This window comes from Hyla sarda, chromosome 1, assembly GCF_029499605.1.
Source record: "Hyla sarda isolate aHylSar1 chromosome 1, aHylSar1.hap1, whole genome shotgun sequence".
Taxonomy (NCBI): Eukaryota; Metazoa; Chordata; class Amphibia; order Anura; family Hylidae; genus Hyla; species Hyla sarda.
In genome coordinates, this window is record NC_079189.1 from 514700429 (window position 1) to 514723904 (window position 23476).

Here is a 23476-nt window from a genome sequence, read left to right on the forward strand (position 1 = left end):
AACATTAATTCTTTTGCAGAAATATAGAATCCCTTCCACTTCATTACCCATACCCCTTCCCTTCACCACCTTGGTTAAACTCGATGGACATATGTGTTACGCCGAGCGCTCCGGGTCCCCGCTCCTCCCCGGAGCGCTCACAACATCTTCGCTACGGCAGCGCCCCGGTCAGATCCACTGACCGGGTGCGCTGCGATACCGCCTCCAGCCGGGATGCGATTCGCGATGCGGGTGGCGCCCGCTCGCGATGCGCACCCCGGCTTCTGTACCTGACTCGCTCTCCCTCGTTCCTGTCCCGGCGCGCGCGGCCCCGCTCCCTAGGGCGCGCGCGCGCCGGGTCTCTGCGATTTAAAGGGCCACTGCGCCACTGATTGGCGCAGTGGTTCCAATTAGTGTTTTCACCTGTGCACTCCCTATGTATACCTCACTTCCCCTGCACTCCCTCGCCGGATCTTGTTGCCCTTGTGCCTAGTGAAAGCGTTCCCTTGTGTGTTCCTAGCCTGTGTTCCTGACCTCCTGCCGTTGCCCCTGACTACGATCCTTGCTGCCTGCCCCGACCTTCTGCTACGTCCGACCTTGCTTCTGTCTACTCCCTTGTACCGCGCCTATCTTCAGCAGTCAGAGAGGTTGAGCCGTTGCTAGTGGATACGACCTGGTCACTACCGCCGCAGCAAGACCATCCCGCTTTGCGGCGGGCTCTGGTGAACACCAGTAGTGACTTAGAACCGGTCCACTAGCACGGTCCACGCCAATCCCTCTCTGGCACAGAGGATCCACCTCCTGCCAGCCGGCATCGTGACAGTAGATCTGGCCATGGATCCCGCTGAAGTACCTCTGCCAGTTGTCGCTGACCTCACCACGGTGGTCGCCCAGCAGTCACAACAGATAGCGCAACAAGGCCACCAGCTGTCTCAACTGACCGTGATGCTACAGCAGCTACTACCACAGCTTCAGCAATCATCTCCTCCGCCAGCTCCTGCACCTCCTCTGCAGCGAGTGGCCGCTTCAGGCCTACGACTATCCTTGCCGGATAAATTTGATGGGGACTCTAAGTTTTGCCGTGGCTTTCTTTCACAATGTTCCCTGCACTTGGAGATGATGTCGGACCAGTTTCCTACTGAAAGGTCTAAGGTGGCTTTCGTAGTCAGCCTTCTGTCTGGAAAAGCTCTGTCATGGGCCACACCGCTCTGGGACCGCAATGACCCCGTCACTGCCTCTGTACACTCCTTCTTCTCGGAAATTCGTAGTGTCTTTGAGGAACCTGCCCGAGCCTCTTCTGCTGAGACTGCCCTGCTGAACCTGGTCCAGGGTAATTCTTCCGTTGGCGAGTACGCCATACAATTCCGTACTCTTGCTTCTGAACTATCCTGGAATAATGAGGCCCTCTGCGAGACCTTTAAAAAAGGCCTATCCAGCAACATTAAAGATGTTCTGGCCGCACGAGAAATTCCTGCTAATCTACATGAACTCATTCATCTTGCCACTCGCATTGACATGCGTTTTTCCGAAAGGCGTCAGGAGCTCCGCCAGGATATGGACTTTGTTCGCACGAGGCGTTTTTTCTCCCCGGCTCCTCTCTCCTCTGGTCCTCTGCAATCCGTTCCTGTGCCTCCCGCCGTGGAGGCTATGCAAGTTGACCGGTCTCGCCTGACACCTCAAGAGAGGACACGACGCCGCATGGAGAATCTCTGCCTGTACTGTGCCGGTACCGAACACTTCCTGAAGGATTGTCCTATCCGTCCTCCCCGCCTGGAAAGACGCACACAGACTCTGCACAAAAGTGAGACAGTCCTTGATGTCAACTCTGCTTCTCCACGTCTTACTGTGCCTGTGCGGATATCTGCATCTACCTTCTCCTTCTCTACTATGGCCTTCTTGGATTCCGGATCTGCAGGAAACTTTATTTTGGCCTCTCTCATCAACAGGTTCAACATCCCGGTAACCAGTCTCGCCAGACCCCTCTATATCAATTGTGTTAACAATGAAAGATTGGACTGTACCATACGTTACCGCACGGAGCCCCTTCTAATGTGCATCGGACCTCATCAAGAAAAAATTGAGTTCTTGGTCCTCCCCAATTGCACTTCCGAAATTCTCCTTGGACTACCGTGGCTCCAACGCCATTCCCCAACCCTGGATTGGTCCACAGGGGAGATCAAGAGCTGGGGTACCTCTTGTTTCAAGGACTGCCTTAAACCGGTTCCCAGTACTCCCTGCCGTGACCCTGTGGTTCCCCCTGTAACCGGTCTCCCTAAGGCCTATATGGACTTTGCTGATGTGTTTTGCAAAAAACAAGCTGAGACTCTACCTCCTCACAGGCCTTATGACTGTCCTATTGACCTCCTCCCGGGCACTACTCCACCCCGGGGCAGAATTTATCCTCTGTCCGCCCCAGAGACTCTTGCTATGTCTGAGTACATGCAGGAAAATTTAAAAAAGGGGTTTATCCGCAAATCCTCCTTTCCTGCCGGAGCTGGATTTTTCTTTGTGTCCAAAAAAGATGGCTCCCTACGTCCTTGCATTGACTACCGCGGTCTTAATAAAATCACGGTAAAGAACCGCTACCCTCTACCTCTTATCTCTGAACTCTTTGATCGCCTCCAAGGTGCCCACATCTTTACCAAACTGGACTTAAGAGGTGCTTATAATCTCATCCGCATCAGGGAGGGGGATGAATGGAAAACGGCATTTAACACTAGAGATGGACACTTTGAGTATCTGGTCATGCCCTTTGGCCTGTGCAACGCCCCTGCCGTCTTCCAAGACTTTGTTAATGAAATTTTTCGTGATCTCTTATATTCCTGTGTTGTTGTGTATCTGGACGATATTCTGATTTTTTCTGCCAACCTAGAAGAACACCGCCAGCATGTCCGCATGGTTCTTCAGAGACTTCGTGACAATCAACTTTATGCCAAAATGGAGAAATGTCTGTTTGAATGTCAATCTCTTCCTTTCCTAGGATACTTGGTCTCTGGCCAGGGACTACAAATGGATCCAGACAAACTCTCTGCCGTCTTAGATTGGCCACGCCCCTCCGGACTCCGTGCTATCCAACGTTTTTTGGGGTTCGCCAATTATTACAGACAATTTATTCCACATTTTTCCACCATTGTGGCTCCTATCGTGGCTTTAACCAAAAAGAATGCCAATCCTAAGTCATGGCCTCCTCAAGCGGAAGACGCCTTTAAACGGCTCAAGTCTGCTGTTACGCCGAGCGCTCCGGGTCCCCGCTCCTCCCCGGAGCGCTCGCTTCACTCCCTCCGCTGCAGCGCTCCGGTCACGTCCTCTGACCCGGGGCGCTGCGATCCTGCTGCCAGCCGGGATGCGATTCGCGATGCGGGTAGCGCCCGCTCGCGATGCGCACCCCGGCTCCCCTACCTGACTCGCTCCCCGTCTGTTCTGTCCCGGCGCGCGCGGCCCCGCTCCCTAGGGCGCGCGCGCGCCGGGTCTCTGCGATTTAAAGGGCCACTGCGCCGCTGATTGGCGCAGTGGTTCCAATTAGGGTTTTCACCTGTGCACTTCCCTATATTACCTCACTTCCCTTGCACTCCCTTGCCGGATCTTGTTGCCTTAGTGCCAGTGAAAGCGTTCCTTGTGTGTTCCTTGCCAGTGTTTCCAGACCTTCTGCCGTTGCCCCTGACTACGATCCTTGCTGCCTGCCCCGACCTTCTGCTACGTCCGACCTTGCTTCTGCCTACTCCCTTGTACCGCGCCTATCTTCAGCAGCCAGAGAGGTGAGCCGTTGCTAGTGGATACGACCTGGTCACTACCGCCGCAGCAAGACCATCCCGCTTTGCGGCGGGCTCTGGTGAAAACCAGTAGTGGCTTAGAACCGGTCCACTAGCACGGTCCACGCCAATCCCTCTCTGGCACAGAGGGTCCACTACCTGCCAGCCGGCATCGTGACAGTAGATCCGGCCATGGATCCCGCTGAAGTTCCTCTGCCAGTTGTCGCTGACCTCACCACGGTGGTCGCCCAGCAGTCACAACAGATAGCGCAACAAGGCCAACAGCTGTCTCAACTGACCGTTATGCTACAACAGTTGCTACCACAGCTTCAGCAGTCATCTCCTCCGCCAGCTCCTGCACCTCCTCCGCAGCGAGTGGCCGCTCCTGGGATACGCTTATCCTTGCCGGATAAATTTGATGGGGACTCTAAGTTTTGCCGTGGCTTTCTTTCCCAATGTTCCCTGCATCTGGAGATGATGTCGGACCTGTTTCCCACTGAAAGGTCTAAGGTGGCTTTCGTAGTCAGTCTTCTGTCCGGAAAAGCCCTGTCATGGGCCACACCGCTCTGGGACCGCAATGACCCCGTCACTGCCTCTGTACACTCCTTCTTCTCGGAAATCCGAAGTGTCTTTGAGGAACCTGCCCGAGCCTCTTCTGCTGAGACTGCCCTGTTGAACCTGGTCCAGGGTAATTCTTCCGTTGGCGAGTATGCCGTACAATTCCGTACACTTGCTTCAGAATTGTCCTGGAATAATGAGGCCCTCTGCGCGACCTTCAAAAAAGGCCTATCCAGCAACATTAAAGATGTTCTGGCCGCACGAGAAATTCCTGCTAATCTACATGAACTTATTCACCTAGCCACTCGCATTGACATGCGTTTTTCTGAAAGGCGTCAGGAACTCCGCCAAGATATGGACTCTGTTCGCACGAGGCGTTTCGTCTCCTCGGCTCCTCTCTCCTCTGGTCCCCTGCAATCTGTTCCTGTGCCTCCCGCCGTGGAGGCTATGCAGGTCGACCGGTCTCGCCTGACACCTCAAGAGAGGACACGACGCCGTATGGAGAACCTCTGCCTGTACTGTGCTAGTACCGAACACTTCCTGAGGGATTGTCCTATCCGTCCTCCCCGCCTGGAAAGACGTACGCGGACTCCGCACAAAGGTGAGACAGTCCTTGATGTCTACTCTGCTTCTCCACGTCTTACTGTGCCTGTGCGGATGTCTGCCTCTGCCTTCTCCTTCTCTACAGTGGCCTTCTTGGACTCTGGATCTGCAGGAAATTTTATTTTGGCCTCTCTCGTCAACAGGTTCAACATCCCAGTGACCAGTCTCGCCAGACCCCTCTACATCAATTGTGTAAATAATGAAAGATTGGACTGTACCATACGTTTCCGCACGGAGCCCCTTCTTATGAGCATCGGATCTCATCATGAGAGGATTGAACTTTTGGTCCTTCCCAATTGCACCTCGGAGATTCTCCTTGGACTTCCCTGGCTTCAACTTCATTCCCCAACCCTGGATTGGTCCACTGGGGAGATCAAGAGTTGGGGGTCCTCTTGTTCCAAGAACTGTCTAAAACTGGTTCCCAGTAACCCTTGCCGTAACTCTGTGGTTCCTCCAGTAACCGGTCTCCCTAAGGCCTATATGGACTTCGCGGATGTTTTCTGCAAAAAACAAGCTGAGACTCTACCTCCTCACAGGCCTTATGATTGCCCTATCGACCTCCTCCCGGGTACTACTCCACCCCGGGGCAGAATTTATCCTCTCTCTGCCCCAGAGACTCTTGCCATGTCCGAATACGTCCAGGAGAATCTAAAAAAGGGCTTTATCCGTAAATCCTCCTCTCCTGCCGGAGCCGGATTTTTCTTTGTGTCCAAAAAAGATGGCTCCCTACGTCCTTGCATTGACTACCGCGGTCTTAATAAAATCACGGTTAAGAACCGCTACCCCTTACCCCTCATCTCTGAACTCTTTGATCGCCTCCAAGGTGCCCACATCTTCACTAAATTGGACTTAAGAGGCGCCTATAACCTCATCCGCATCAGAGAGGGGGACGAGTGGAAAACGGCATTTAACACCAGAGATGGACACTTTGAGTATCTGGTCATGCCCTTTGGACTGTGCAATGCCCCTGCCGTCTTCCAAGACTTTGTCAATGAAATTTTTCGTGATCTGTTATACTCCTGTGTTGTGGTATATCTGGACGATATCCTAATTTTTTCTGCCAATCTAGAAGAACACCGCCAACATGTCCGTATGGTTCTTCAGAGACTTCGTGACAACCAACTCTATGCCAAAATTGAGAAATGTCTGTTTGAATGCCAATCTCTTCCTTTTCTAGGATATTTGGTCTCTGGCCAGGGACTACAGATGGATCCAGACAAACTCTCTGCCGTCTTAAATTGGCCACGCCCCTCCGGACTCCGTGCTATCCAACGCTTTTTGGGGTTCGCCAATTATTACAGGCAATTTATTCCACATTTTTCTACCATTGTGGCTCCTATCGTGGCTTTAACCAAAAAAAATGCTGATCCCAAGTCCTGGCCTCCTCAAGCAGAAGACTCCTTTAAACGACTCAAGTCTGCCTTTTCTTCGGCTCCCGTGCTCTCCAGACCTGACCCTTCCAAACCCTTCCTATTGGAGGTTGATGCCTCCTCAGTAGGAGCTGGAGCTGTTCTTCTACAAAAAAATTCTTCCGGGCATGCTGTCACTTGTGGTTTTTTCTCTAGGACCTTCTCTCCAGCGGAGAGGAACTACTCCATCGGGGATCGAGAGCTTCTAGCCATTAAATTAGCACTTGAGGAATGGAGGCATCTGCTGGAGGGATCAAGATTTCCTGTTATTATCTACACCGACCACAAGAACCTCTCCTACCTCCAGTCGGCCCAACGGCTGAATCCTCGCCAGGCCCGGTGGTCTCTGTTCTTTGCCCGATTTAATTTTGAGATTCACTTTCGTCCTGCCGATAAGAACATTAGGGCCGATGCTCTCTCTCATTCCTCGGATGCCTCAGAAGTTGATCTCCCTCCGCAACACATCATTCCACCTGACTGCCTGATCTCCACTTCTCCTGCCTCCATCAGGCAGACTCCTCCAGGAAAGACCTTTGTTTCTCCACGCCAACGCCTCGGAATCCTCAAATGGGGTCACTCCTCCCATCTCGCAGGTCATGCGGGCATCAAGAAATCTGTGCAACTCATCTCCCGCTTCTATTGGTGGCCGACTCTGGAGACGGATGTTGGGGACTTTGTGCGAGCCTGCACTATCTGTGCCCGGGATAAGACTCCTCGCCAGAAGCCCGCTGGTTTTCTTCATCCTCTGCCTGTCCCCGAACAGCCTTGGTCTCTGATTGGTATGGATTTTATTACTGATTTACCCCCTTCCCGTGGCAACACCGTTATTTGGGTGGTCGTTGATCGATTCTCCAAAATGGCACATTTCATCCCTCTTCCTGGTCTTCCTTCTGCGCCTCAGTTGGCTAAACAATTTTTTGTACACATTTTTCGTCTTCACGGGTTGCCTACGCAGATTGTCTCGGATAGAGGGGTCCAATTCGTGTCTAAATTCTGGAGAGCTCTCTGTAAGCAACTCAAGATTAAATTAAATTTTTCCTCTGCATATCATCCCCAGTCCAATGGACAAGTAGAAAGAATTAACCAGATCCTGGGTGATTATTTGCGACATTTTGTTTCCTCCCGTCAGGATGACTGGGCAGATCTCCTTCCATGGGCCGAATTCTCGTATAACTTCAGGGTCTCTGAATCTTCCTCCAAATCCCCATTTTTCGTGGTGTACGGCCGTCACCCTCTTCCCCCCCTCCCTACCCCCTTGCCCTCTGGTCTGCCCGCTGTGGATGAAATTTCTCGTGACCTTTCCATTATATGGAGAGAGACCCAAAATTCTCTCTTACAGGCTTCTTCACGCATGAAGAGGTTCGCGGATAAGAAAAGAAGAGCTCCCCCCGTTTTTTCCCCTGGAGACAAGGTATGGCTCTCCGCTAAATATGTCCGCTTCCGTGTCCCTAGCTACAAGTTGGGACCACGCTATCTTGGTCCTTTCAAAATTTTGTGTCAAATTAATCCTGTCTCTTATAAACTTCTTCTTCCTCCTTCTCTTCGTATCCCTAATGCCTTTCACGTCTCTCTTCTCAAACCACTCATCCTCAACCGTTTTTCTCCCAAATCTGTTCCTCCCACTCCTGTTTCCGGCTCCTCGGACGTCTTCTCGGTCAAGGAGATTTTGGCTGCCAAAAAGGTCAGAGGAAAAAATTTTTAGTAGACTGGGAGGGTTGTGGTCCTGAAGAGAGATCCTGGGAACCTGAGGACAACATCCTTGACAAAAGTCTGCTCCTCAGGTTCTCAGGCTCCAAGAAGAGGGGGAGACCCAAGGGGGGGGGTACTGTTACGCCGAGCGCTCCGGGTCCCCGCTCCTCCCCGGAGCGCTCGCTTCACTCCCTCCGCTGCAGCGCTCCGGTCACGTCCTCTGACCCGGGGCGCTGCGATCCTGCTGCCAGCCGGGATGCGATTCGCGATGCGGGTAGCGCCCGCTCGCGATGCGCACCCCGGCTCCCCTACCTGACTCGTTCCCCGTCTGTTCTGTCCCGGCGCGCGCGGCCCCGCTCCCTAGGGCGCGCGCGCGCCGGGTCTCTGCGATTTAAAGGGCCACTGCGCCGCTGATTGGCGCAGTGGTTCCAATTAGGGTTTTCACCTGTGCACTTCCCTATATTACCTCACTTCCCTTGCACTCCCTTGCCGGATCTTGTTGCCTTAGTGCCAGTGAAAGCGTTCCTTGTGTGTTCCTTGCCAGTGTTTCCAGACCTTCTGCCGTTGCCCCTGACTACGATCCTTGCTGCCTGCCCCGACCTTCTGCTACGTCCGACCTTGCTTCTGCCTACTCCCTTGTACCGCGCCTATCTTCAGCAGCCAGAGAGGTGAGCCGTTGCTAGTGGATACGACCTGGTCACTACCGCCGCAGCAAGACCATCCCGCTTTGCGGCGGGCTCTGGTGAAAACCAGTAGTGGCTTAGAACCGGTCCACTAGCACGGTCCACGCCAATCCCTCTCTGGCACAGAGGGTCCACTACCTGCCAGCCGGCATCGTGACATCTGCCTTTTCTTCTGCTCCTGTGCTCTCCAGACCTGACCCATCTAAACCCTTCCTATTGGAGGTTGATGCCTCCTCAGTAGGAGCTGGAGCGGTTCTTCTACAAAAAAATTCTTCCGGGCATGCTGTTACCTGTGGTTTTTTTTCTAGGACCTTCTCTCCAGCGGAGAGGAACTACTCCATCGGGGATCGAGAGCTACTGGCCATTAAATTAGCACTTGAGGAATGGAGGCATCTGCTGAAGGGATCAAAATTTCCAGTTAGTATTTACACCGATCACAAGAATCTCTCCTATCTCCAGTCTGCCCAACGGCTGAATCCTCGCCAGGCCAGGTGGTCTCTGTTCTTTGCCCGGTTTAATTTTGAAATTCACTTTCGCCCTGCCGATAAGAACATTAGGGCCGATGCTCTCTCTCGTTCCTCGGATGCCTCGGAAGCAGAGCTCTCTCCGCAACACATCATTCCTCCTGACTGCCTGATCTCCACTTCTCCAGCCTCCATCAGGCAAACTCCTCCAGGGAAGACCTTCGTCTCTCCACGCCAACGCCTCGGAATCCTCAAATGGGGTCACTCCTCCCATCTCGCAGGCCATGCGGGCATCAAGAAATCCGTGCAACTCATCTCTCGTTTCTATTGGTGGCCGACTCTGGAGACGGATGTTGTTGATTTTGTGCGGGCCTGCACTGTCTGTGCCCGGGATAAGACTCCTCGCCAGAAGCCCGCTGGTCTTCTTCATCCTCTGCCTGTCCCCGAACAGCCTTGGTCTCTGATTGGTATGGACTTTATTACAGACTTACCCCCATCCCGTGGCAACACTGTTGTTTGGGTGGTCGTTGATCGATTTTCCAAGATGGCACATTTTATTCCTCTTCCTGGTCTTCCTTCAGCGCCTCAGTTGGCAAAACAATTTTTTGTACACATTTTTCGTCTTCACGGGTTGCCCACGCAGATCGTCTCGGATAGAGGCGTCCAATTCGTGTCAAAAATCTGGAGGGCTCTCTGTAAACAACTCAAGATTAAATTAAACTTTTCTTCTGCTTATCATCCTCAATCCAATGGGCAAGTAGAAAGAATTAACCAGGTCCTGGGTGATTATTTACGGCATTTTGTTTCCTCCCGTCAGGATGACTGGGCAGATCTTCTACCATGGGCCGAATTCTCGTATAACTTCAGAGTCTCTGAATCTTCTTCCAAATCCCCATTTTTCGTGGTGTACGGCCGTCACCCTCTTCCTCCCCTCCCTACTCCCTTGCCCTCTGGTTTGCCCGCTGTGGATGAAATAACTCGTGATCTTTCCACCATATGGAAAGAGACCCAAAATTCTCTCTTACAGGCTTCATCACGCATGAAGAAGTTTGCTGATAAGAAAAGAAGAGCTCCCCCCATTTTTTCTCCCGGAGATAAGGTATGGCTCTCCGCTAAATATGTCCGCTTCCGTGTTCCCAGCTACAAATTGGGACCACGCTATCTTGGTCCTTTCAAAATTTTGTGCCAGATTAATCCTGTCTCTTACAAACTTCTTCTTCCTCCTTCTCTTCGTATTCCTAATGCCTTTCATGTCTCTCTTCTTAAACCACTCATCATCAACCGCTTCTCTCCCAAACTCATTTCTCCTACTCCTGTCTCCGGTTCTTCTGATATCTTCACCGTAAAGGAGATACTGGCCTCCAAAAAGGTCAGAGGTAAAACTTTTTTTTTAGTGGACTGGGAGGGCTGTGGTCCTGAAGAGAGATCCTGGGAACCTGAGGACAATATCCTAGATAAAAGTCTGGTCCTCAGGTTCTCAGGCTCTAAGAAGAGGGGGAGACCCAAGGGGGGGGTACTGTTACGCCGAGCGCTCCGGGTCCCCGCTCCTCCCCGGAGCGCTCACAACATCTTCGCTACGGCAGCGCCCCGGTCAGATCCACTGACCGGGTGCGCTGCGATACCGCCTCCAGCCGGGATGCGATTCGCGATGCGGGTGGCGCCCGCTCGCGATGCGCACCCCGGCTTCCGTACCTGACTCGCTCTCCCTCGTTCCTGTCCCGGCGCGCGCGGCCCCGCTCCCTAGGGCGCGCGCGCGCCGGGTCTCTGCGATTTAAAGGGCCACTGCGCCACTGATTGGCGCAGTGGTTCCAATTAGTGTTTTCACCTGTGCACTCCCTATGTATACCTCACTTCCCCTGCACTCCCTCGCCGGATCTGGTTGCCCTTGTGCCTAGTGAAAGCGTTCCCTTGTGTGTTCCTAGCCTGTGTTCCAGACCTCCTGCCGTTGCCCCTGACTACGATCCTTGCTGCCTGCCCCGACCTTCTGCTACGTCCGACCTTGCTTCTGTCTACTCCCTTGTACCGCGCCTATCTTCAGCAGTCAGAGAGGTTGAGCCGTTGCTATTGGATACGACCTGGTCACTACCGCCGCAGCAAGACCATCCCGCTTTGCGGCGGGCTCTGGTGAACACCAGTAGTGACTTAGAACCGGTCCACTAGCACGGTCCACGCCAATCCCTCTCTGGCACAGAGGATCCACCTCCTGCCAGCCGGCATCGTGACAATATGTCTTTTTTCAACTATACTAACTGTGTAAAACTTTGCTTCTAAGCAGGTGGTGGTTTTACTGTTGTGGCAGATAGGTATATTAGTGAAAGTATTAATGAATAATTGTGTTAATAATGGATGAAAGCATATGCCAGGCAGCATATGAATGAATGAAATGTAACGTATGCATTTTTTTGGCTCGCTTCTTTTTAGCTTAAAGAGACCCTTGTGCATTGACTAAGGAGTTGAAATAGATTTTAAAGGTGCATACATTTGTAAAATCTTAGTATAACTATATAAAGTTTACTAGTTATTAATGTCTTACATCTTAGAAGTACATGTGCTAATAAAAGGCAGCAATAATTCAGGAAAGTTGTTAGTGTACAGTAGTGGCGGTTTTAATGAGCTCCCTTACACCTTGTCACTTTATTAGCACTTGATAAATAGTGTGGTAAAATAGGGACCCCCTCCACCAGTAGTTAGTAAAGAAACTCTGTTTTATGTTTTTTTTTTTTTACCATTAAAACTTAATTTGCTCTGGTATGGGGTCCAGACATTTATCTATAATGACAAAAAATGTATGTATGTGGAAGGTGGTTCATGTACACTTCATTATCTTGTATTGGAATTAATGAAATATTTCATATTGATGGAGACAATAAAGGTAAATTAGGTCAGAGGGGTGTTGTGGGTCCTAGTGTAAGGGACATTTAGCAACACAATCCCTATTTTTGCCGTAAGACTTCTTGTAATTTATTTTGTTAATATTGTCTAGTTATACTTAAAGGGGTTATCCAGGAAAAAACTTTTTATTATATATAAACTGGCTCCAGAAAGTTAAACAGATTTGTAAATTTCTTCTATTAAAAAATCTTAATCCTTTCAGTACTTATGAGCTGCTGAAGTTGAGTTGTTCTTTTCTGTCTAAGTGCTCTCTGAGGACACGTGTCTCGGGAACTGCCCAGTTTAGACGCAAATCCCCATAGCAAACCTCTTCTACTCTGTGCAGTTCCCGGGACAAGCAGAGATGTCAGCAGAGAGCACTGTTGCCAGACAGAAAACAACAACTCAACTTCATCAGCTGATAATTATTGAAAGGATTAAGATTTTTTAATAGAAGTAATTTACAAATCTGTTTAACTTTCTGGAGCCAGTTGATATGAAAAAAAAAAAAGTTTTTTCCTGGAATACCCCTTTAAGTGCTTTCTCAATTGGTATATGTATTATGTCAAGTTCCATGTGTCCTGCAACAATTAACTATAATAGGAACTGTGTAGCGGAGACTTGGAAGATACCATAAAAAATGCCAAAGTACACAGAAACTTTTCTACTCTGTATGAAATGGAAGTTCTATTGGTTTGATCCATTGGTTTTACTTTCTAAAGTATAATGAAATGCCAACATCTGTTTGCCACTCCTAAATGTCATCTTTTTGCATACACCACTAAAAGAACATAGACATAGTCCCCATTGCACATGTTCATGAAAAATATCCTATACAGTGGTCCCTCAACATACGATGGTATTCCGTTCCAAACGGACCATCGTTTGTTGAAACCATCGCATGTTGAGGGATCCGTGCAATGTAAAGTATAGGACAGTGGTCTACAACCTGCAGACCTCCAAATGTTGCAAAACTACAACACCCAGCGTGCGGCTGTCCGGGCATGCTGGGTGTTGTAGTTTTGCAACATCTGGAGGTCCGCAGGTTGTAGACCACTGTTAGAGGAAGTTGTACTCACGTGTCCCCGCCGCTCCGGACCGTTACCGCTGCCTGGGATGTCGCCCTCCATCGCTGTCGCCGCGTCCCCGAGGTGTCCCCGATGCTCCGGACCGTTACCGCTGCCTGGGATGTCGCCCTCCATCGCTGTCGCCGCGTCCCCGGGGTGTCCCCGACGCTCTGGCAAGGCATCTGCTTCCCCGTTATCCGCGCTCTCACGTCACCGCCATCACGTCACTACGCACGCCACTCCTATTGGATGACGGGAGGGCGTGCGCAGCGACGTGATGACGACGATGGAGAGCGCCGATGATGCAGGGGATCCCAAAGAGGATGCGCTGGAGCTCCGAGGACAGGTAAGTGATCGTCAGCGGACCACACGGGGCACCGTAAACGGCTATCCGGTGGCAGCTGAAACAGTCAGCGCTGCCGGATAGCCGTTTATGCGAAGGCCCCGACATACAAAAGCATCGTATGTTGATGCTGCCTTCAACATGCGATGGCCTCTGAGAGGCCATCGCATGTTGAAATTATCATATGTCGGGGCCATCGTAGGTCGGGGGGTCAGTGTATTGTATTATAAATATTTATACACTCATCTATCTATCTATCTTATGCATGGTTTTCACTCCTATTGTTTGACCCATTAATTAGTTTGTTACTCTGTAATGTCTAATTTTGTCTGTACAAATACCCTCTTGATTTTAACCCTTTAAGGATCAATACAACTAAACCTGTACGCCCCTGAAAGACCAGGCCTGTTTTTTAAAATCGGGGATGTCTGTCTTTATTAGATAATAACTCTGGTAAAGTTTTGCCAATCACGATAATTCTGACATTGTTTTTTTGTCACAAGTTGTCCTTCATGTACATAGTATAAGTAAGCCGATATCATTTGTAGTTTTTTTTTTACAATGCAAAAAATCATGAAATTACACATTTATTTTTTGCTATTTTAACACGAATAGGTTGCATATATTTATACTTTCTGCAAACCTTACATAGCTCATAAAAAAAGATGTACTTAATCAGATGTCTACTTAGTTTTGAAAGCATTTCTTTTGTTTTTAGTTACCATTTTATATGAATTAGAAGCCTAACAATTTTACTTAAAATTTTCCAAATTTTCCAAATTTGAAAAGTACATATTTTTTTTATGTGCTATGCAAGGTTTGCAGAAATTTGAAGGTGGTAGAACATAGGAACCCTCCCCAAATGACCCCATTTTAAAAACTAGACCCCCTCAAGGTATTTGCTAGTGGGTACAGTGAGTATTTTAACATAATAGTTTTTTTGGCAGGAATTATTACAAAGTCAGTGTTAAAAATTCGAAATGTGCTCTTTTTCACAAATGCATCATTTGTGGGACATATTATTTGTACATCGCTTCTGATATTGAAAGAAATGCACCCTATATTTTATTGAGCTGTTTGTTCCGTGTTTGGAAATATCCCCGCTTAGGCCATATTTGGTTCCTTGGCCGTGTTGTAAGACCCAGAAGGAGAGGAGCGCCATTTGGCTTTCAAGGCATCATTTTAGGCCAAATGGATTATAGGCCGCACTTCATACCTGCAAAGGGTTTTAGCTGCCAGAACCATACAGAACCCCCACAAGTGACCCCATTTTGGAAATTACACCCCCTAAAGTGGAAAAATGCATAATTTGTGAGACATATCTTTTTGTACATTGCATCTGAAAAGTAGAAAATGCGCTCCATATTTTATTACCTTGTTCGTCCCGTGTTCGGTAATACCCCGCTTAGGTCATATTTGGTTGCATGGCCACATGGTGGGAAGAGGAGCACCATTTGGCTTTCAGAATATCATTATACAAATTATAGGCCTCAATTCATCTTGCAAAGCATTCTAGTTGTCAGAACAATACGGCACCCCAGAAGTGACCCATTTTCGAAACCAGGGCACCTAGGGCAAAAGTGAGTATGTTAAGCCCTTATTGTGTGGCTAGAATTATTTCAAAGTCAGTGGAAAAAAATAGCAATTAGTTTTTTCCCCCACAAATTCTTTATTTGTAGGACATCATTTTGGTATGTCACTTTTGAGATGGAGGAAATACGCCCCATATTTTATCACCCTCTTCGTCCCGGGCTGGGCAGTACCCCTACTTAGGCCCTATCTGGTTGCCTGACCGCCTGGTAGGACCAAGAAGGAGAGGAGCCCCCTTTGGCTTTCAGGGGATCATTATATGAATCCCCATTCATACTGCATTTCTGCAGTATAGGCATCCGATGTCATGTCAAAAAAGGGATGCCAATGTATACCGTAGCAGTCTCATTCAGAAATGAATGGAGCTGCTCCAGTATAAGTCAGCATCACTTTTTTTGACGTGATGCTCACGGATACTTTAAACATACTGCTGAAATGCAGTATGAATTGGATGCAGTGTAGGGTCACATTGAGTGCATCCGCAGCATATTTCACACCGCAATTGCCCCCCAGCAGTCACAAGGGTGAGATCACTGCTGTGGCTGGGTAGCTCAGTGTGTCCGTTCATGACTGCCAGCGGGAAATCCACCGCTATGAGTGGACACACAAAGCTACCCAGCCGCAGCAGGGAGCTCATTATTGTGACTGCTGGCAGGCATCCGCAGCATGTAATATGCTGCGGATGTGCGCCGTGTGATCCTATACTTCCTACACACAATTTTATTGTTGATTATATTTATTTAATAAATGTATTTTAATTTTTTATTTAATTTTTTTTTACACTTTTTTACATTTTAAAAATATAACTTTACACTTTTTTTTACACTTATTGTTTTTACACTTTTTTTCTTTTACACTTTTATTTATTTTATATTTTTTTTACACTTTTTTTTTATGCTTTGGCATACTTAGTATTTCAAAGCATTGCAGTTATATGCTACCTGCCAGTTTTACACCGGCAGGCAGCATATCAGGACATGCCTCTAGCAATAACTGGGGCAGACCTGGGGGTCCTTGTAAAGACCCCCAGCTGCCCAGGTAACTGGCAGCACCCTGCAATTGTTGCGGGGTGCTACAGGAGAGAGACAGAGGGAGCCCCTCCCTCTGTCAAAACTCCTTACAGCTCGCGGTCCCTTCCGAGCGCGACTGTAAGGGTTAAACTGCTGGGGCCAAAAAAAGTGATGCATTACTCAGTACCTAATCATATACATATAATTTTTGTGTCTAGGATCTATATATCCCTAATAAATAGCATTTATATGTTGCTCACTTGCTTTTTCTTCTTGCCTTATGAAGGGGGCGTGTTAATCTCTCTCCCTCTCTGTGGTGACTCATCTGCTCTGACTCTGGGAGCAGCCTGGCAGTTTGCAAATCACTGCACAGTAGTTTTTATGCATACATTTTCTTTTTGGGACCTGAGAATTTGAGGATAAGATTCTTGGCCAGGATGTTGTCCTCAGGTTTCCATGACCTCTCCTCTGGGCCGCAATTCTCCCAATCAACCCACAATTTTTTTTTTACCTCTGACCGTCTTGGATGCCAGAATTTCTTTCACCGAAAAAACGTCAGAGGACCCGGAAACTGGAGTGGGAGAAACAACTTTGGGAGAGAAGCTTTTAAGGATGAGTGGTTTAAGGAGAGAGACATGGAAAGCATTGTGAATACGAAGAGAAGGAGGAAAAAGGAGTTTGTAAGAGACAGGGTTGATTTGGCACTTGATTTTGAAAGGACCAAGATAACGTGGTCCCAGTTTATAACTGGGGACACGAAAGCGGACATACTTGGCGGAGAGCCATACTTTGTCTCCGGGAGAAAAAATGGGGGGAATTCTTCTTTTCCTATCGGCATGTTTTTTCATCCGGGATGAGGCCTGTAAGAGAGAATTTTGAGTCTCTTTCCATATGGTGGAGAAGTCCCAAGTCACCTCATCAACAGCGGGCAAACCAGAGGGCATGGGAGTGGGAAGGGGGGGAAGAGGGTGACGGCCGTACACCATGAAGAATGGAGATTTAGCGGAAGATTCAGAGACTCTGAAATTGTACGAGAATTCGGCCAATGGTAGAAGATCTGCCCAGTCATCCTGGCGGGAGGAAACAAAATGTCGCAAATAGTCACCCAGAACCTGATTAATTCTTTCTACTCCCCCATTGGATTGGGGATGATAAGAAGACAAGAAGTTTAATTTGATTTTGAGCTGATTACAGAGGGCCCTCCAGATTTTAGACACAAATTGAACGCCTCTATCCGAGACGATATGCGTAGGCAGCCCGTGAAGGTGAAAAATGTATATAAAAAATTGTTTCGCCAACTGAGGCGCAGAAGGAAGACCTGGAAGAGGGATAAAATGTGCCATCTTGGAGAATCGATCAACGACCACCCAAATAACTGTGTTGCCATGGGATAAAGGTAAGTCAGTAATAAAGTCCATACCAATCTGAGACCATGGTCGTTCAGGAACAGGCAGAGGATGGAGGAGACCAGCAGGCTTCTGGCGAGGGGTCTTGTCCCGGGCACAGACTGTACAAGCCCGCACGAAATCAACAACATCAGCTTCCAGGGTAGGCCACCAATAAAATCGAGAGATGAGCTGGATGGATTTTTTGATGCCAGCATGGCCTGCGAGGTGTGAGGAGTGTCCCCACTTGAGAATCCTGAGGCGCTGGCGTGGAGAGACGAAGGTCTTCCCTGGAGGAGTTTGTCTGATGGAAGCTGGAGAAGTGGAGATCAGACAGTCCGGAGGAATAATGTGTTGCGGGGAAGCTTCCACTTCAGAGGCATCCGATGAACGAGAGAGGGCATCAGCCCTAATGTTCTTATCAGCAGGGCCAAAATGAATTTCAAAGTTAAAACGGGCAAAGAACAACGACCACCTAGCCTGGCGAGGGTTCAGCCGTTGGGCAGACTGAAGATAAGAGAGATTCTTGTGATCAGTGTATATAATAACTGGATATTTGGATCCCTCCAGCAGGTGCCTCCATTCCTCAAGCGACAATTTTATGGCCAGTAGTATTCTTTCACCAATGGAGTAGTTTTTCTCCGCCAGAGAGAAGGTCCTAGAAAAGAAACCACAAGTAACAGCATGCCCGGAATAATTTTTTTGTAGGAGTACTGCTCCAGCTCCCACCGAGGAGGCGTCTACCTCCAGCGAGAAGGGCTTAGATGGATCAGGTCTGGAGAGTACGGGAGCAGAAGAAAAGGCAGTCTTGAGATGATTGAATGCGTCTTCCGCTTCAGGAGGCCAGGACTTAGGGTAGGCGTTTTTCTTGGTTAGGGCCACGATAGGATCCACAATAGTGGAAAAGTGCGGAATAAATTGTCTGTAATAATTGGCAAACCCCAAAAAACGTTGGATAGCACGGAGTCCGGAGGGGCGTGGCCAATCCAATACGGCTGATAGTTTATCTGGGTCCATTTGTAGTCCCTGGTCAGAGACTAAGTATCCTAGGAAGGGAAGAGATTGACATTTAAAGAGACATTTCTCCATTTTGGCATATAATTGATTGTCCCGAAGTCTCTGAAGAACCATGCGGACATGCTGGCGGTGTTCTTCTAGGTTAGCAGAAAAAATCTAAATATCGTCTAGGTAAACCACAACACAGGTATATAGAAGATCACGAAAAATTTCATTTACAAAGTCTTGGAAGACGGCAGGGGCGTTGCAAAGCCCAAAGGGCATAACCAGATATTCAAAGTGTCCATCTCTGGTGTTAAATGCGGTCTTCCACTCGTCCCCCTCCCTGATGCGGATGAGATTATATGCACCTCTTAAGTCCAGCTTGGTAAAGATGTGGGCGCCTCGTAGGCGATCAAAGAGTTCCGAGATAAGAGGTAGGGGATAGCGTTTTTTTACAGTGATTTTATTAAGTCCGCGGTAATCAATGCAAGGGCGCAAGGAGACGTCTTTTTAAGAAACGAAAAAAAGTCCAGCTCCGGCAGGGGAGGAAGACTTGCGGATAAACCCCTTTTTTAAATTCTCTTGGATGTACTCCGACATGGCTTGTGTTTCCGGAGCAGACAGAGGATAGATTCTGCCCCGGGGTGGAGTAGTACCAGGGAGGAGGTCAATAGGACAGTCATAAGGCCTGTGAGGAGGCAAAGTCTCTGCTTGTTTTTTGCAAAAAACATCAGCATAATCTAGATAGGCCTTGGGGAGACCAGATATCGGAGGAACCACAGGGTCTTGACTGACAGTACAGGGAGCAGGCTTAAGACAGTCCTTGTGGCAAGAAGTACCCCAGTTCTTGATTTCCCCGGTGGTCCAATCGAGGGTTGGGGAATGGCGTTGAAGCCACGGTAGTCCAAGAAGAATTTCCGAAGTTTTAGAGAGGACCAGAAATTCAATTTTTTCGTGATGGGATCCGATGCACATTAAGAGGGGTTCCATGCGGTAACGCACAGTACAGTCCAATCTTTCATTATTAACAGAGGCGATGTAGAGGGGTCTGGCGAGACTGGTCACCGGGATGTTGAACCTGTTGATGAAAGAGGCCAAAATAAAATTTCCTGCAGATCCGGAATCCAAGAAGGCCATAGCTGAGAAGGAGAAGGTAGAAGAAGAAATCCGCACAGGCACAGTAAGACGTGGAGAAGCAGAGTTCACATCAAGAGCTGTCTCACCTTTGTGCGGAGTCAACGTGCGTCTTTCCTGACGTGGAGGTCGGATAGGACAATCCTTCAAGAAATGTTCGGTACTGGCACAGTAGAGGCAAAGGTTCTCCATGCGGCGTCGTGTCCTCTCTTGAGATGTCAAGCGAGACCGGCCAACTTGCATAGCCTCCACGGCGGAAGGCACAGGAACTGATTGCAGTGGACCAGAGGAGAGAGGAGCCGGGGAGAGAAACCGCCTCGTGCGAACAAAGTCCATATCCTGGCGGAGCTCCTGACGCCTTACGGAAAAACGCATGTCAATGCGGGTGGCAAGATGAATAAGTTCATGCAGGTTAGCAGGGATTTCTCGTGCGGCCAGCACATCTTTGATGTTACTGGATAGGCCTTTTTTAAAGGTCGCGCAGAGGGCCTCGTTATTCCAGGACAATTCAGAGGCGAGAGTACGGAATTGGATGGCGTACTCGCCAACAGAAGAATTAACCTGGACCAGATTCAGCAAGGCAGTCTCGGCAGAAGAGGCTCGGGCAGGTTCCTCGAAGACACTTCGAATCTCCGTGAAGAAAGAGTGTACAGAGGCAGTGACAGGATCATTGCGGTCCCAGAGCGGTGTGGCCCATGACAGGACTTTCCCAGACCGAAGGCTGACTACGAAAGCCACCTTTGACCTTTCAGTTGGAAACTGGTCCGACATCATCTCCAAATGCAGGGAACATTGTGAAAGAAAACCACGGCAAAATTTAGAGTCCCCATCAAATTTGTCCGGCAAAGATAAACGGAGGCTGGATGCGGCCACTCGCTGCGGAGGAGGTGCAGCAGCTGGTGGAGGAGATGATTGTTGAAGCTGTGGTAGTAGCTGCTGTAGCATCACGGTCAGTTGAGACAGCTGGTGGCCTTGTTGCGCTATCTGTTGCGACTGCTGGGTGACCACCGTGGTGAGGTCAGCGACAACTGGCAGCGGGACCTCAGCGGGATCCATGGCCGGATCTACTGTCACGATTCGGCTGGCTGGAGGTGGATCCTCTGTGCCAGAGAGGGATTGGCGTGGACCGTGTCAGTGGACCGGTTCTAAGTTGCTACTGGTATTCACCAGAGCCCGCCGCAAAGCGGGATGGTCTTGCAGCGGCGGTAGCAACCAGGTCGTATCCACCGGCAACGGCTCAACCTCTCTGACTGCTGAGATAAGCGCGGTACAAGGGAGTAGAGCAAGGTCGGACGTAGCAGAAGGTCAGGGCAGGCAGCAAGGATCATAGTCAGGGGCAACGGCAGGAGGTCTGGAACACAGGCTAGGAACACACAAGGAAACGCTTTCACTGGCACAATGGCAACAAGATCCGGCAAGGGAGTGCAGGGGAAGTGAGGTATAAGTAGGGAAGTGCACAGGTGAAGGTACTGATAAAACCTCATGCGCCAATCAGTGGTGCACCGGCCCTTTAAATCGCAAAGACCCGACGCGCACGCGCCCTAAGGAGCGCCGGGACAGCACAGACGGGGAACGGGTCTGGTAAGCAAGTCGGGATGCGCATCGTGAGCGGGCGCGTCCCGCATCGCGAATCGCATCCCGGCTGGGAACATTATCGCAGCGTACCCGGTCGGCAGGTCTGACCGGGGCGCTGCGAATAGGAGAACGCTGTGAGCGCTCCGGGGAGGAGCGGGGACCCAGAGCGCTCGGCGTAACAATTATTCTATATTAGGTGGTTGCTATATATATATATTCACATTTTCTAAATCTGTCATTAGGGCCCAATGACAGTTTATGATAACATTGACATTGCTCTCATATTTTTAACCATTTAGGTTTTTATTGTTTTAATAAAATCTGCATTTTTTTCAAAACTTTATGTCTCAAATAATTATTCACTGTGTACCCTAGGGTAGTATTCTTGAGGTGTAGTTAATCTTTATTTTAGATTTGTGAATTACTTCTATTTAAAAATCTTAATCCTTCCAGTATTTATCAGCTACTGTGTACTACAGAGGAAGTTGAGTTGTTCTTTTTTGTCTGACCACAGTGCTCTCTGCTGACACATCTGTCCCTGTCAGGAACTGTCAAGAGCAGGGGAGGTTTTGTATGGGGATTTGCTCCTACTCTGGACAGTTCCTAACATGTAAAGTTTCTCCAAAGGGGGAGATTTATCAAAACCTGTCTAGAGGAATCGTTGCTGAGTTGCCAACAGAAACCAATCAGATCGACAACTTTCCCTTTGTATAGGTTTGATACATCTCCCCATTTGTCCACAGCAACCAATCAGAGCTCAGCTTTCTTATCTTAAGCTGTGGTAAAGGGAAAATTAAGCTGTGAATGGTTGCTGTGAGAAATACCCTCCAGTTTTCCCTCACACACAGTTTGATAAGTCTGGGCCAAAAACTCGCTGGTGTTGGTCATAACAACCAATCAGAGCACAGCTTTAATTTTACCAGAGCTCATGAAGATATGAAAGCTGAACTGTGGCTGTTATGGGTAAAACCAGACAGCTTTTTTCTTCACAATTTCAATTTATTTCCCTCACTGGGTCTATCTGTGTCATAAGTGTCATTGAGAAGTCACCTATGTGAAAGATTTTTATAGTCAGGTTCCTGGAAAAAATATTTTATTGATGACTTATGTGCAAGAATGAATACCTATTTTCCCTTCTTAGGTGTGAAAGAGAGCCCCACTGTAGAAAGGTACAAATTGCGAGGCTGATGAAGTGGAAAATGAATGAGGGAATATACCATGGACAGCATATGGCGGATTTAATGCCATCAGAAACACAATGGTCCTCATTTACTAAGGCTTTTCTGAGTAAATTTTATAGGGTGTTTTGTGTCACGTGTGTCATGCGTCAGAATTTCCAACAAAAAATCCAAAAAACCCTACTAACTCCCCTCAGAAAACCCTACTAACTCTACTCAGAAAACCCTATAAAGGGGCTTGCATCAGAGAAAAAGGGCGTGTCTCCAAAAAATCCTACATTTTCAAAAGAAACCAACAAATTTACTAATGTTTCCACATAAAATGTGGTTGATTTGAGCTTTTGAAAACCTGACAGCTCAGAGCAGGTGTAAAAAGAACAAAACGTAGGGAAAAATCTCCAAATACAAGATGCAGTACTAAATATTATGGAAAAATACCTTTTAATAAACATAAACCCGCAAAGAAAACTAAATGTCACTCTTACTAACGTGATCCCAACTCTTTTTTGTCGGGTTTTGTGCCCAAATTGTGTCGCACGTTCCATGCTACACAATTTGCGACCAAAAAACCCAAAACCCTCCATTTTACATGAAATCCCGAAAGGGGGCGTGGCCATGGGATAAAGTTGGTGTGGTCACGACAAAAAGGGTTGTGTCCCCGACAGTTTTGAAAAATTCCAATATATTTACTAAGGTTTCCACAGAAAATGTGGTGGTTTTAAGCTGAGGAAAACTCTACAGATCAGAACAGTTGTAAAAAAAGCAAAACATAGGGAAAAGTGCAAAATATAGGGAAACATTAGTAAATACCTTGGGAAAATACCTGTCGGAAATCAAAACCCACAAAGAAAACTACACTTCATTCTTAGTAAATAAACCCCATGTCTCAGACTTACTATTACAAATGCAGCAGAATTGTGGCGCAAAAATACATCCTACGGGACTTCCGCCATATTTACTATGAACTTTTTTTTCTACCTGGTCCAAAAAAGAGCTGTGGCCTTACCATGGGACTTACCATTGGATGTGCCAAAAAGTGTGCCAAATTATGTTACAAACCCTGACATATGTTTAGGCCAACTATAAGTTGGTCTATATTTCTACTAGACAGCCTTCAGATGTACCAGATTTATCAGTCAGCCTGAAGCACTGTGATCATTTTGGTGCACTTGAAGTCTGTCCATCTAAAT